At 35.6% G+C, this 16,694-nt stretch overlaps 1 non-coding gene across 1 annotated transcript; it reads left to right on the top strand.

Moving 5' to 3' along the window:
• Nucleotides 1-11,590: 11,590 nt before the first annotated feature.
• On the top strand, nucleotides 11,591-11,662 carry TRNAQ-UUG (transfer RNA glutamine (anticodon UUG)). The gene has a single exon. It is a non-coding gene; the product is annotated as a tRNA-Gln (tRNA).
• The last annotated feature ends 5,032 nt before the right edge of the window (nucleotides 11,663-16,694 follow it).

The raw sequence follows: 16,694 nt of genomic DNA, 5'->3' as shown, positions 1-16,694 counted from the left end.
CGGGTCACGATCGGGTCGGGTTGGTAATGAGTCGGAGTAAAGTATGCATGCGACCTAGAAGCCAGGTCAAGTTGGGTAGGCACGTGGGTTATCGGTCCGGGGTGACGGGTCGGCCAAGTGATATGAATTTGTACCCAATTCAAGCTTTATGCAGAGATCTACTGTCCAGGACGGAGGTATCCTCGGTACATTCTCTAAAAACACATCAGGGAAGTCATAAGATCAGGAAGTCTTGTAGAGGGTTTGTTGTAAAGTGGAAAAGTAAATAATGTAGCATTTGAAGCAAAAAGGAAAAATAATTTAATGTCGTATTCTAACCTAATGGTTACAGAAAGACATCAAGGCATCTACCCTAACACTAGTTCCATGGTCTTCTTACCGACGCTATCGTCATCTGTATAAGATGTCTTACCTTAAAATATTCAATGAAAATTATACCAAACCAGCTACACATGATTTTTAATTTCAAAAATCTTAAATACCTAGCAAGAGACTTGATTTGGAAAAATTAAAAGAGATTAAAGTAGATATGTTGAGATATTTCTTTATCTTCAATAATTAGGATACAAGGTGACCGATCTTTGCAATGATTTTGTTTTAATTCATATCATCAAGAAGATGGATCTGAAGTTTAATTGGACGTTAAGGAGCAAATTTACGCGGGTACCAAGAATAATTAGTTACTTTGGCCTAGGCCAACCAAGTAAGTAGCTCCACGATCGGCTTCGTTGGATGAATTGTATTATGTATGATAATGCATCCCCCATTGCCATTGCACGTGTCATATGTATGAATGATATGTTACGATATATTTTATAATCTCATATTATGTTGTGTTATGTCATGCTATGCTATGTTATGTCATGCTATGATATGGTATGCTGAAACATGTTGTGTGAGCCACGATAAGTTGTGCTATGCATAGAAGCTATGCTACGATGTTCTATAATGCTTAATTCTCGTGACAACTATGTTATGTGTTACATATTGTAGAGGAATTATGTAAGCATAGTTTACAAACTTAATATGTTATAAATAAATGGAGGTTTGTCTTGCCTCTATAATATTTCATGATTAAAAGCTATGAAAATCTCATGCATATTTGTGTGTCATGTGCACTATAATACATTCCCATTATGATGAGTACAGACGTATACATTACGACTAGTGATTTACGGTATTTATGTTTGTCATGAGGTCATGCCTACCCTTTCCCTCTATAGTTCTGGCACAACTTGTTAGCGAGTGCTATCCCGACGAGTCAGGCCCAAGGGGTGTGTAAGCCTACCTGGTGGGCTCATGCTTGCATGTGTGGGCCATATGTAGAGAAGTAAATATGTTGAGATATTTCTTTATCACTAGGAGGGTGTCCAAAAGAAGTGATTTTTCTCATTTAGGACCTATTTCACATAAAAATATAGTTAGAATCATAATTAGGATAAAAATCTAGGAACATACCAAAAATCATCTTACACTCGCAGGCCACGCATTACCAAACGTCGTCACATATTCTTCTCGCGACAGCCACGTGCGAGTACCATGCGTGAGAGGATTCTGCAAGCATGGGTCACAGGTCAAGGTTTCTGGAATGATAGTGGGCTAGTCAATTCAATTTTCTTTGGACAAAGGGTCGAATCGGGTTGGTTAGTGGGTGGCAGATCGGTTTAGGTCAAAATACGTGGGTCAGATCGGTATTGTAGAAGGCAGCGTGTCCTCGTCTGGGTGGAGACATGTCGCTCCACGCCACGCTTGTTGCATCATTCTACTCGGCACCCGATGGGTGTCTTCCTTCTGATAGCACGCATCATTCCTCTCACTGATTGACACATGGCACGCCAAAACTTCATCTCTCCTTCTAACCGTCATAACATAGATCCAATTAGGTTTTTCTTCTTTGAGTTTTAAATTTTTGTATTTTTTTTTTATTTTGAACTCAAATCAACTTGGTTTCTTTAGCAAAGTTGTAAATCGTAGTTTCGACTACATCATGATATTTTTCTTAAATTTAAACAAAGTTGTAGATCGTAGTTTCGACTACATCATGATATTTTTCTTAAATTTAAACACCAAACAGAGACAAAATTATGTGTGTTCAAAGTAGGTTCATTGCTTCCTCTTACCATTCTTGGACGAACTCTCGGGGTTCTATTTTCTAGTCCAAACTTCTACTGAGTTCCTTTACAAAATCTGTGGGGAATCCTACCTCGAAGAACATAGTGTGTGTGTGTGTGCACGCGCGTGTGCATGTGTGCGTGTGTGAAGTCACGGAGCAAAAGCAGTGCGTATAATATCACAGTGTACATGATATCGTAATGGATGGCATGTACTTGTGATGCAAGTCATACTCCATTCTTTTCTTGATATAGCATTCCAATAAGACATACATACATAATACTTGTCATCATCTCTTTCATAATCAACATACATGACTTTCTTATGTCTCATAGGCATAGAGCGGAGATATTAACGAAGTTTATATAGCATGACATTCATAACACAACATAGTTCAATAACATACATAATCATATCATAGTATAACTTATAACATATAATAACTTGTATCATGACAACATATATCGTAGCATAGACATAACATCGCACACGTCAAATAATACCAAAACATGACACATGCAGGAGGTCACAGCACATAGTCATTCATATAGCAAACAAGTCATCTAACCAAATCAATAGTAAAACTACTTATTTGGTTAGTCTAGGCTTGAACCGTAAAGAGCTTGTGGGTTGTGCGTCTGAGTACTTATGAGTTTCTTTTTCTCTACTCGACTGTTAGAAATTGGTTTTCCTTGTTTATTGTTTTCACCGGTCTCTTTTTCAAATGGAAATCCATGTACAGTCTAGTCGTCCTTTGGTTCCAATTACCTCCTCTGATGACTCGTGACGACGATGGTTCCTATATAGTATTGGATTCTTGACGTCGTTGATCGTTTAACCAACTGCAACGATACTGGTTTGCAACTCGAAGTGTAGGGTTGACTATGCGCTGACAAGATTCTAAAGGAGGTTTACACCATCTTCTCTATGAGGAATGGGGGAGCTCGAAGTCAAATGGGGGAGAAGTTCTATGTTGTTGCAACCGAAAGGAGGCGGCTTGAGAATCAAATGGAGAGTGGGTGGTTGGTTGGGGTTCTAGCGGTTCCAACGACTCCCCTAAAATTTCCTACACAATTATTTAATTATTATTATTATAACCTCAACTCTTATTAAATAATAATAATAATAATAATAAGAATAATAAAATCTGTATAATAAAAAAATTAGTCCAAGATATTATGGCATAATAGGATGAAATCAAGTGGAGATACATTTAATTCAACAAACTAGAGAAATGTCAAATAAAAAATGTTATAGAATTTTGTAACGACCACATAAAAAAAACACCAGGTTGCAAGAAAATGCGCGAAAATTTTGGCGAGGCGCTGAAATTCTTGCACCCCTCTCAGCTACACCCTACCCGATGCCCACACTTCTCCAAATGAACCCACAAGAATCCTATCACCGTCATAGAACCCACCTGCAAAGTAGAAAGGAAAAACACAGAGAGAAAACGAGAGAGAGAGAGTGAGTGATTTTCGAGAATACTCCGACAACGATAATCTCATAGATCTAGTGTCGAAACAACAAACTCACACTGTGAAAGGGATCATCGACGACTGGACGTACATAGGAGGTAAGCTCTCACGCCTTCACAATGTGATTCGTCGTTGGAAAAGAGGGTTTGAGTATTTTAGAATCTTATAGATCTGCACATAATAGGTGCATACAACTAGAAACACTCCGTGGGAAGCAAAGAAGAAGGGTCAGTGACGAACAACCAAAGGGAAAATGGCAAGAAACGAATGTCAGAGAGAGAAAACTAATTGAAAAACTCAAGGGAAACGAGTAGAGAAGACGAAGTCCATGGACTTTGGGTCGAACCTAAATTTGTTACCCAACTGCAGCCCATTACAGACACTATTCTACCTAGACCCAAACCAATCACTTGCAGCTCCTCAACCCCAACCATGCGCCTGCAGCTCGACCGATACCTGATTACGTGAGGCACAACCTGCTATGGCCCACGCATTAGCCCACACCTGCAGCAGCCAGTACTGCGCCGCAATCTGCAACCCACATATGCATAACGACTCGCGCCTCGACCTGAAGTCGCCAACAGTTGCGTCAAACTTTGATTGCACCACGTGGCACACCTACAGTACGACACTTCCTCAGCTAAGTCGGCTTAAATGGCTTGGCTCGACTATACAGCTCAAAATTCGCTCCTTCCACTCAGTAAAGGGAAAAATAGCTAATTTCCATAGTTCCGACCATCTCGAAGTTGAATTTGAGCTTGTTTAAGGCAAATAAGGCCAGTAAGGGTAAATTTCTCAATTTAAATTCGACTGAGTTAAGAATTCTTAGATTACTAACCAAACGAGATGAATATTTTAGTAGAAAACGATGACCAACGATAATTGGAGTAATTTCGAGGAATGGGAGCGAATGTACTCCAATCAGGAAAAACGTCAGTTAAGGCCAACCAAGCAAGTGGCCCTACCATCATTCAGTTATAATTTTGTGTTGTATGATGGCATGTGTTCGTGGCTCCACACGTGTTATATGCTTGTATATGCAAACTGTTATGAAATGATATGTATATATTATGATATGTGAATGTTATGTTGTATTTGATGAATTGATATTTTTATGATATGATATGTTGAAGACATGCTCGAGATATGCTATGTGACTGTTATGATACATGATATGATACAATATGTGCATGATGTGGATTGTTATATCTGAAAGCATGAAAACGTTATGATATGACATACGTGTGACATGAATGATATGATATGATGGACATGTAAAACAACGAGTTACATGAAATACATCTCTGACATACGCATGAAAGATATGATAAACAATATGAAAAATGATATGATATGAAGGAAACGCTAACGGGATTGTATTATATGATAACGAAAATGGAAAAATGTTGGGATCTCATGCATTATTGTGTGCTCCTGCATCGAGGAATACCCCTTCTCCTTCACGATAGTACGAACGCGTATGCTACAAGACAGGGAAACGATCTTTATATTTATCATAATGCAGTTGTGACGGTTGTTATTCCTAACGGGTGTCCGCCATCAACAACTACCAAAGAATACTCGCCCAACCAGAAAGGGGCCCAGTTGGTATGCAAACTGACTGGTGGGTCCATGCTTGCACGTGTGGACTATGGGTAGGAAAAGTACACATTCAAATTGCCCATTTAGGATAGCCGCCATAGGAAAATACGCTGTTATGATAGGTCTCATTCATGAAATTATATGTGCTTGCATTTAACTCGGACCGGGGGTCACTTATTGAGTATTTCTTAAAATATTCTAGCCATGTGCTACTCTCATTTTCAGATAAAGATAAAGCTCCTCTCGGTGGACGGTGGCATCGCACCTAGGAGACCATGACCCATGCTTAAGGTAGTTTCATAATTTGAATTATTAGATTATAGGTTAGTATAGGTTAGTTGCATTTTCAAACTACAAGGCATTTTTACTTTATGTTATTTCTTGTTTATTTCAACGCCCATTATTTTATTTAAGGGCTTTAGAAATGACAGGTAAGAACAAAGTTATGTTTTTATTATAAAGTTTGAGTGAAGTATTTTCACATTAAATAATCTTGATACGTATACAGTAACGACCTTAGGTTATAAACAAAATTTAGTATCGTTACAAAAGAAACGAGTGCAAGTGAGGACGCTGGCCCCGAAGAGGGGTGTAGTGTGAGATCCCACATCGATTAGAGAGCCGATAACGAAACATCTTTTATAAGGGTGTGGAAAACTCTCTCTATCACACGCAAGAAAAGTCACCATTAATTATAAATTAGCAAGCATAACTAGACTTAGCTTTTTCACAACTTTTTTAACCATATTTTTGATCGTAGGGCTGAAAAAGAATGATAGAATAATTATACACGTGATCTAATCAATTAATTGATTTTAATGTGTTGAAACCTATAAAATACAAAACTAAAAAAATGGGGACACATTAATCATTTTCAAAGTTTTGAAAGTATACGAAAATACAATTTATTTTTAAAAGTTCAAAGATTAATTACACACAAATTTTATAAACATTTGTGATCTCATGGTCTAGTTGGTTAGGACATTGGACTCTGAATCAACCCAAATTCAAATTTTGTGGAACTTATTTTATGTTTGTGAGTATTAACTTAACACAAATATTAAAGCAACAATATATTAGATATTTTAAAAGTTCAAACTATAAAATATAAATCGAAAAGTTTATAAAAATATTATCTATTTGTTAGAGGTTTATATCCACATGAAAGGGGCCAAATAAGTAAGAAATCAAACATTAATCCCTCAAGTTCTCGAATAGTTTGGCATCTTAACAAAGTGACATGAAAACAAATAACATTTTTCAATATAAAAAGTTCCCATCAAATAACAAGATCATTCAATATAGGCCATGCTAAAGTGATGTGAAAAAATGTGTAAAACATATGAAGTGAAACTATGAGGTCTAACCTCCAAAGCAGTTGCTTTATTAGATGTAACTTTACGAGCGTCTCGAACGTCTTCTTTTAAAAAATGCCTTTGAAAAGTTTCATTCAATAACACTATTAAATTGCATAAGGAATTACAATCCTTCACTAAAATGATTCTGATTCAAATATATGAGTTTGGAGGTAGTAGTGCAAAATATAATGATTTATAGAGTAGAAAATAATAAAGACGTTTGAAGCAAATGGAAAGGATAAAAGAAGAATATGATAAATAATAATGGTAAGAATATACTTTAAAGCAAGGCATTAACTAATAATGGTAAGAATATTGTTGGTCTAGTTGTATGATTCGAGCATTTGGTGCTAGAGGTCTAAGAGTCTGATTCTTAAGTCTTTTGTTGATAAGTAGAATTAAAAGACCTTAATTCTTAATTGTACTTTCATTAATGTGACATTTTAATAGGTAATTTCCTTGAGAACTTCTTATACGGTTCTGAGGGGTAAACCCAATGATTAAAGGCAAGGACAAAGGATCCCCTCAACAAGTAAAAATCTTTTTCAATTGTCTCAATAACTAAACTAGATCAGAATGAAGAATTGAAATAGATTCTAAAAGAGACAGGCAAAAATTAAGGGTTTAGAGACAGCTCAATAAATGAAATGCTTAAGCTTAAGGGTTGTTAAGTTCAATTTTTGGAATGTCTCATGGCTAGAACTTTGACTAAAATAAGAAAGTTCTCTAAAATGAGAGTAAAAGATGAGTGTATGATTCTTGCTTAGGGTGCAAGAGGTCCCAAATCCAATACTGGAAATGCCTCTAATTTTTTTTTTTTTCACATCCTTTTTTCTTATCCACATCATATGCTGAAAATACATATTTCACAACTTTTTTAACCATATTTATGATCTTAGGGCCGAAAAAGAATGGTAGAATAAATTGTTTAGCATAGACACAAAAAAACTCAAATGTGTGATGAGAACCCATATGGATAGATGTTTTGGATGTCATGGTGAGATGGTAAATACATGGGTCAGTTCTCAACCAATGTGTCAGAACAAGCCAAGATGGTCAAACTTTATCGAGACTAGGAATGATGTCAAAAGGCATGGGTTATGTTATTGGTAACCAAGATGACTATGAGATTCAACGTTGCTTAAGAGTGATCTTGGCATAGAGTAGAAGAAAAGACAAGTCAGATGACTTGACCTAGTCTAAAGGCATGTTGGATAGAGTCGCAGATGATTGAACATGCACACACAAGAGGCGTGTGTGACAAAATAAGTTTGGATTCCACACTAGTTGTGTTCAGTTGGTAAAGGAAAACCTCGCCTAAAGTTTAACAAATCTACAAAATCGGGCAAAAAATGTGAATTGGGCTTGAGCTCCCCCTCAAAGCTTGTCGTAAGTGTGTCAAGATCACGATGCAGCACGGTTGAAAAAGTATGACGTGACATTAGATATCAAATTAAATGAAGAAAATAATAATGATGCTCTTATGAAAAGTAAATTTCGAATGATAAAAAGATAAAATTAGGGCCTTCATGGAACCCCTACTTTTTTTTTTTTTCTTTATTTCATGTCCTTCTCTTTTATCCATGTAATATACGTAAAAATACTTATTTCACAACTTTTTTAATCATATTTAGGATCATAGGGCTGAAAAAGAATGGTAGAATAATTGTAAACCTGATCTAATAATATATTAATTGATTTTAATGTATTGAAACTCTATCAAATACAAAACAAAAAATATAGAGGATACATTAGTCATTTTCAAAGTTTTAAAGGTATATGAAGATAATATTTATTTTTTAAAGTTTAGAGATTTATTACACACAAATTTTGTAAATATTTGTGATCTCATGATCTAGTGATTAGGACATTGGACTTTAAATCCAATAAACTGAGTTCAAATCTCAGTGGGACCTATTTTTATGTTTCATTACGAAAATGAAAATCTAACCAGTGGATTTTTATGTTCATGATTGATGACTAAACTAAAACTATCCAATTATAAAATAATGACTTCAAAGGTTTTTTTTTTCTCCTTCTCTATGGATAATAATACTTCCACATGGATTTTGTTAATACTCTCTTTCTTTATTAATAAAATAATGACTATATATTTAATAAAACATAAAAAATAATGTTGACGTATGGGCATTTGGTTTAGTGGTATGATTCTTTTTTTTGGGTACTGATGAACAAAAGGAAGTGGTACTGACTTAATCTGGAGTAAAATGAGAATATAAGTCTTGGGACTAATGGTTTGTAGAGTTTGCATATAATATAGTAATTGATAGTACCATTCATTGTTCTCCTTTGAAAGATGTTTATGGGTTTAATACATTTACGGCTTTGATTTTGCTTGTTATTCCTTATAATATTTTAATCCATTTACGCCTTTGGTTTTGCTTGTTATTCCTTCTAATATTTTTGTGAGTGAAGCAGCACAAGAAAGACAGATTTGATCAAAACCCTTTACAAAAACGTGAAGATTGAGAAACAAAATTTTAAAGTTGTTTCAAGAATTAACAAAGGACGAAAAGAACACATTTTTCACCCCGATGATTGAGTTTAGATACATTTTCGCAAGGAGTGATTTGCATGTCAAAGGAAACAAAGTTACATTCAAGAGGGGATCACCCTTACAAAGTTCTGGAAAGAATTAATAACAATACCTATAAAATTGATCTTACAATCAATGTCGCTTACTTGAGTTATTTTGTTGTAGGTTATGATTTTATGATTTGAGTACAAATAATTTTAAAGAGGGGGAAGATGATATGGATCAAGGTGTTCCAAATGTTTCAACTAGACCTATTACACAATTCAAGACCAAGAATATTCAACGAGCATTCATTCTTCATCCTCAAAATTAGATAGGCTCGATTCAACCTCCATTCCATGTGATAAAAGTTGATTTGATTGAAGAAGTGCCATTTGAAGCTTCGAAAGTGAATATTTGCACACGATCAAGTTTTTATAAATAGCACTTCATTGATAATTTATTTGCATACACTTTCTTAACTTCTTGCAGTTACAAGAGCAAAAAGGTGAGAACTTACTTGGTAAAAAGGAGATTTTTTGTGAATAAAATTAAGTTCTAAACAAGACTTCCACCCTTTAAAATTTGAGCATCATCTCTATCATTTCTAAGTTTCATGCAATTCTTGTGGTAGATTGCATCCGAGTCGTTCAATCAAGTCTTAATCAAGATCAACTGTGGAGTGACTCAATTTAGAACAAGGTTTCAAATCTTGTTTCTACATCTTTTACCTTAAGAGGTAATCTACTTTTAACTATCTCTTGGTTGATCCGAGTTTTGTATAAGAATGTGTAATTTCTTTGATTCAAGGGTTTTGCTTCAAAAAAAAGCTTGAATTGTTGGGGTGAGGATTTGGTTGCCTTATCACCCACGCTCCAAAGTTCGCTCCCATCCACGATCAACTCCTAGTTAACTGAAAAAAATGTAAACATGGAATAAAAAGTCAATAAATAGCCTACTTGTAGGCTCTTAATGGAAACCTTAAGCTAAGATGTTATCTCTTATTGAGTTATCAGGGTCTTGGCACTTAGAGCTTATATTCTTACATGTCCCTTATGGATTCTAAAAACTTTTCCATAAAGTAACCTTTAGTTCTCTTCCCGTAAACACATGAGTGGTGTTATCATGATCATATCATCCTGTTACTAAATTCTGATGTTGTGTATCTCATCTAAGTGAGGGAAATAGGAGGCCCTCCTTATCATCCTACTAATGATACAAAGGACAGGGCATCCCATATAAAAGAGGAATAGGGGCATTGTTGCACACCAAGTGCTGGGAGATAACGGTCACTTTTGGGTATGAATCCTAGCAACCTTATTTACCATTGTATTCAATTGATCCTAGGTATATTCTAGGACCATGGTTTATAAATTAACATAGGCTTATACATTAGATCATGGAGTAGCATCAAAACTCATTAGTTTTAACTTAGCTAAACATGAAAGGGAAACCTAATGTGATTCCATGGGCGTGAAAATTTACTTGTAACTTGATTTGGGCGAAGGACATTATGGTCATTTTACACCTCCTCTCGATTTACCATCTTAGGTATATCTAATGGCTACCAAATTTCATACGTAGCTTTAACATAGAATAATATTCCAAGTATTAAAATTTTGTAAGTAGCATAGTTTGTTTAAGGGGTTAATTTAATGTTACTTAACTTTTTAACAAAACATCCGATTTAGGCCTTTAACTCACTGTTCTAATATTTTTCTTTCATGTACCATTAATTCATACTTGACTTAGGTTATATATTAGAATCCAATCGATTCTCTCAAGTATTTATTCAGAAAACTCAAAGATGTTTATTTACCTCTTGACTAGTGTTCGGAGCCTCGTTTCTTGAACTTCTTGCAAATGGGTCACCAATCGAAAGGAATGATGGGTCGTGGGTTGGTTGTAGTGATGGTTGCCTGAATTCAAACAAAATTTGACCCTATCCCGTTGTCTTCTTCGCCCAATTCACGCGTCTTTCTATCTGCCTTTCTCTTTCTTCTCGACACTTTTTGACTCCATTTATCCGTTGTTCCTCTGTTCATATCTCAACTATGGTGAGTCCCTATTTGCTTGCCATACGTTCCCACGACGTTGTAGTGTCTTCTACCTACACAATTCGACTATCTTTATACCTCAGTATTCAAAAATTGTAAATTTGCTGACGGTGAAGAAAAACGCAAGGGACAACGTGAATGCAAGTATCTTACCGTGGGTATGCTTCTCATGGGCTGAAAAAGAATGGTAGAAAATTGGGCGAATAAAATACTTCTTTCACTACTTTTTAACCATATTTATTATCGTAGGGCTAAAAAAGAATGGTAGATAATTGTAAAGGTCACCTAATATATTAATTGATTTTAATGTGTTGAAACCATATCAAATACAAAACTGAAAAAACGAGGACACATCAGTAATTTTTGAAGTTCTGAAAGTATATGAAGGTACTATTTATTTTTTGAAATTGAGAGATTTATTACACACAAATTCTTATAAATATTTGTGGTCCCATGGTCTAGTGGTTAGGACATTGGACTTTGAATCCAGTAACTCGAGTTCAAATCTCGATGGGATCTGTTTTTTATTTTATTCTATTTCATATGCGTGTTGTAATAGTGAAATATGCATATCTTTACGATGCAAGGGACAACCCTCTTACTCCCAATTTTTTTTCTTCAATTCACACCGTCTATCTAAATTCTAAAATTTTCTTTATGTATTCATGATTGATGATTAAAGTGAAATTATCAAATTAAAAATTATATTATGGAATAACTTCAACCATTTTTTTCTCCTCTATGGTTACTGCCCATAAACATAATTTTAAATAATCAAATTTTGCATAGGTTTAGAGCTAAAAGGTAGGATAATAATACTTCTACATGGATTTCATTATTAATAAAATAGTGATTACACATTCAATCAAACATAATAAATAATGGCAAACATATGGGCATTTGGTTTGGTAGTATAATTCTTGCTTTGGGTGTGAGAGGTCTCAAGTTCATAATCGGATCGAATGACTATTTCTTTTTATCTAAAACCCTCTTTTTTTTTTCTTTTCTTTTTTTACTTTTTTTTTCCTTTCCTCCTCATTAGTCCTCCGAACCCTAATTAGGCATGGAGGACAAAATGGGCAAAACACTAATTTCTCAGACTTGTGTTACACAATCATTGCTCGTGGAGCGAGTATAGTGACTGGTTGAAGGAGAATCATAGTGTAGGTGAGTAGTTGGTATCGTGAGGAAGAAGATGGTTTTAGTTAACCGACCTAAATTGCTTTACTTGAACCTGACCTCACTGATCCAATTGGATTGGACATAATCGTCAATTCTTACTACCCGAAGTTATATGCTATCTAAGCCTTTGTGTTGCTTTTCTAGGTTATAGCCTATAACCTTGCAACATTGCAAGAATGTCAACCAATTAGGTGGGGGATGATGTTACGGTCATGCTCGTCCAAGGCGTATAGCTCAATGGTCACATGTCCATGCAATGCCAAACTCTTTATTTGATTTCATGTTATATTATCGTATTATTGTATTTTCTTTTGTATTACTGTTCGGCGAAACTATATCCAGGCCAGACCTCAATAGCCTCAAAATGTACTATAGGGGGATGCAACTAAGTGTCAACTCGACCAAGCCAAAATTTGCATGATTGTTCGGCGAAATCATGTCTAGCCTGTCATACGTAAATCGCCTAAAAATATACTACAGGGGGATGTGACTAATCGTTAATTCTTCCTATCGGAAGTAATATGCTATCTAAGCTATTGTATTACCTTTCTCGCTTATAGCCTATAAAATTGCTTCCAAAACCTTATTTCAAATTTTCTTACAAAATCTATTTCGAAAATCTATCTGCCCTTGTTTTCTAAAATCTTCTTCTCAAAATCAGGCCAGAGGTTTGAGCATACATTGCTTGGCCCGTAGGTGACACGAATCCAAATTTGCTTGCCTCACTCGGGAGTGAATGTGGTACAATCGCTGGGCCCCGAACGGGTGAATTGTGAGATCTCACATATATTGGAGAGAGGAAAGAGTGCTAGCAAGGACATTGGGCTCCCAAGGAGGATGGATTGTTAGATCTCAAATTCATTGAAGAGGGGGGTGTTAAAACCTCTCCCTAGCCGCTCACATTTAAAAAACCTTTTGGGAAAGTCTGAAAAGGAAAGCACAAAGAGGATTGGATTGTCCCAAATGGTATCAGAGTAGGAAACTGGGTGGTATGCCAGTGAGAAAGCTGAAACTCAAAGAGGGGTGGATTGTGAGATCCCACATCGATTGGAGAGAGGAGCGAGTGCCAGCGAGGATGCTGGGCCACGAAAAGGGGTAGATTGTGAGATCCGACATTGATTGGAGAGAGGAACGAGTACCAGCAAGGATGCTGGGCCTCAAAGGGGGGTGATTGTGAGTTCCCACATGGATTAAAGAGAGGAATGAGTGCCAGTGAGGATGATGGGTCCGGAATGACGGTGGATTGTGAGATCCAACATTTGTTGGAGACGAAAACAAAACATTCTTTATAAGGGTGTGGAAACCGTTAAGAACTTAAGGGGAAGTTTGAAAGGACAAGCCTAAAGAGACAATATCTGCTAGCGGTGAGCTTGGGCTGTTACATATACTAAGTTAAAATGAAGGTTAGTCTATGGCCCTCTGATAAGTATCATAGTGTTCCAAGTGTTTCAGCTAGATCTATTACACGATCCAAGACCAAAATTATGCAACAAGCATTTATTCTTCATCGTCAAAATTGAATAGGCTCGATTCAACCTCCATTCCATGTGATACAAGTTGATTCGATTAAGGAATGACCATTTAGTGGGCATTTGAACAATTGAAAGTTTGTTTTGTGGAAAGACTATAAATACCCACAAATTATTAGGTAAAAGGCAGATTTTGATGAATGAAATTTAGCTCTCAAATTAGAACTTTCATCCTTAGAACTTTGAGCATCATCTTTGTCATTTCTAAGTTTCATGTTGTTCTTGCTGTAGATTGCATTCAGTCATTCAATCAAGCCTTGATCAAGTTCAATTGTAGAGTGACTTAACTTGGAACCATGTTTCAAATCGTGGTTCTAGATCTTTGATCTTAAGAAGTAATCTACTTTTAGCCTCATCTTTTGGCTGTTCCAAATTTTGTATGGGAAGAGTTAATTTCTTTGATTCAAGGGTTTTGTATTCAACAAAAACTTCGATTGTTGGGCTTAGATTATGATTGTCTTATCACCACGCTCCAAAGTTCGCTCCCATCCATGACCAACTCCTAGCCTGAAAAAAAATGTAAACATGGAGTGAATAAAAAGTCAATAAGTAGCCTACTTGTAGGCTCTTAATGTCAACCTTAAGCTCGGATGTTATCTTTTCTTGTATCTTCAGGGTCTTGGCACTTAGAGCTTATAATCTTACCTGTCACTTACTGATCCTAAAAACTTTTCTCTAAAGTTCCTCATCATCTTGCTCATGATACATAGTGTAGGGCATCCCACATAAAAAAGGAATAGGGGCATTGTCGCACACCGCGTGATGGGAGATAACGGTCACTTTTGGGTTTCAATCCTAGCAACTTATTTACCATGATATTCAATTGATCCTAGGTATTCTTAGAACATGGTCTATAAATGAACATAGGCTTATACATTATATCATGGAGTAGCATCAAAACTCATTAGTTTTTAATTTAGGTAAACATTAAAGAACAACCTAACGTGATTCGATGGCGTGAAAACTTACTAGTAACTTGATAACCCCCTTTCAAGGTCTTCTATATAGTTCCATGTTACTTAATGTCTCAAAAGTTGTAAAACGAGGTTATTTTGGGCGAATGGCATTATGGTCATTTTAAACCTCCTCTCAATTTACCATCTTAGGAATATCCAATGGCTACCAAATTTCATAAGTTGGTTTAACTCAGAATAATATGTCGAGTATTAAAATTTAATAAGAAGCGGAGCTTATTTATGGAGTTAATTTAATGTTACTTAATTTTTTAGCAAAACGTCTAGTTTTTCCCTTACCTCACCATTCTTAATATTTTTCTTTCATGTACCATTAACTCACATTTGACTTAGGGTATATATTGAAATTCAAGTGATTTCCATACGTATTTTTTAAGAAAGCTTCTTGTGTTCGATTTTCTCCAAATTTTCTTTGGCAACTTCCTTAGTGAGTCTTGTTTGAGCCGTGGGTAGCAAATGGGTCACCAACCGAAAGGAATGATGGGCTGTGGGTTGTCTGTAGTGATGGGTTGCCGAAGTTCAAACCAAATATGACCATATCCCGTTGTCTTCTTCGCTTGATTCACGAGTCTTTCTGTCTACCTTTCTCTTTCTTCTCGAGACCTTTTGACTCCATTTTTTCTGTCACTCCTCCATTTAGATCTCAACTATGGTGAGTTCCTATTGGCTTGCCTTATGCTCCCACGCCGTTGTACTGTCTTGTATGCATCTACACAATGCCCCTATCTTCGTACCTTAGTATTAACAAATTTTAAGTTTGCTGACAGTGAAAAAAAGTGCATGGAACAATGTGAATGCGAGTATCTTACCATGGGTATGGTTGGATTCATGTGATAAGGCAACCCTAATCCAAACCCAAACGATCCAAGCTTTTGTTGAAGCAAGAACCCTTGAATAAATGAAATTAACACCTCCTTATACAAAATTCCTATCAACCAAAAGATAAGGCTAGAATTAGATTACCTCTTAAGAACAAAGATCTAAAAGCAAGATTTGGAACCTTGTTCTAAATTGAGTCACTCCACAATCCAACCTAACCAAGGCTTGATTGAATGGCTCAAATGAAATCTACAACAAGAATTGCTTGAAACTTAGAAATGGCAAGGATGATGCTCGGATTTCTAAGGGTGAAAGTCTCAATTTGAGATCTCAATTTCATTCGTTCACACTCTAATTTTATTTACCGTCTCTCCACAAAAGAAGTTAGTGGTAGTGATTCAATCATGATCCCCTTTTAAATCCCCACAAAAGACGAGGTCAATTTGACCATTACAAACTTTATGAAATTAAAAATAATAAATAATGTTTTCTAACAACTCATAAAATGATGCTTGCAACTTCATCCGCTACTTCAATCGTGCAAATGTTCACTTCTAAAGCTCCAAATGGTCATTCCTCAATTCAATCACCTTGTAACACATGAAATGATGGTTGAACCGAGTCTATCCAATTTTGTAAATGAAGTATGAATGCTTGTTGAATCTTCTAAAGGTCCAAAATGCTTGCAAATTTTGTAAATATTTTTGGTCCCATGGTCTAGTGATTAGGACATTGAACTTTGAATTTAGTAACATAAGCTCAAATCTCGACCTATTTTATGTTTGTGAGTAGTAATTTAAAGTTTATTCTTTTTTTCTTCCAAATCTTATTATCAACAAATTCCATTACTAAAAGTAAGAGTGAAACAAGTGAGAAAGTATCTTAATATAAATATAAGGAGGAAATTCCTCCATTTTCCTAGATTTCAATACTCTCTTTCTTTATTAAAAAAAGTAATGATTATATATTCAATAAAACATTATTTTGTTTTATTTTGGTGTAAGAGGTCCCGAGTTCAATTCTTGAAATGGCCCTCCAAGTTAACGT

The sequence above is a fragment of the Cucurbita pepo genome, chromosome 18 (genome assembly GCF_057944985.1).
Source record: "Cucurbita pepo subsp. pepo isolate OVF chromosome 18, ASM5794498v1, whole genome shotgun sequence".
Taxonomy (NCBI): Eukaryota; Viridiplantae; Streptophyta; class Magnoliopsida; order Cucurbitales; family Cucurbitaceae; genus Cucurbita; species Cucurbita pepo.
The sequence above is the reverse complement of the archived record's forward strand: the minus strand, read 5'-3'. Positions and strand labels throughout refer to the sequence as shown.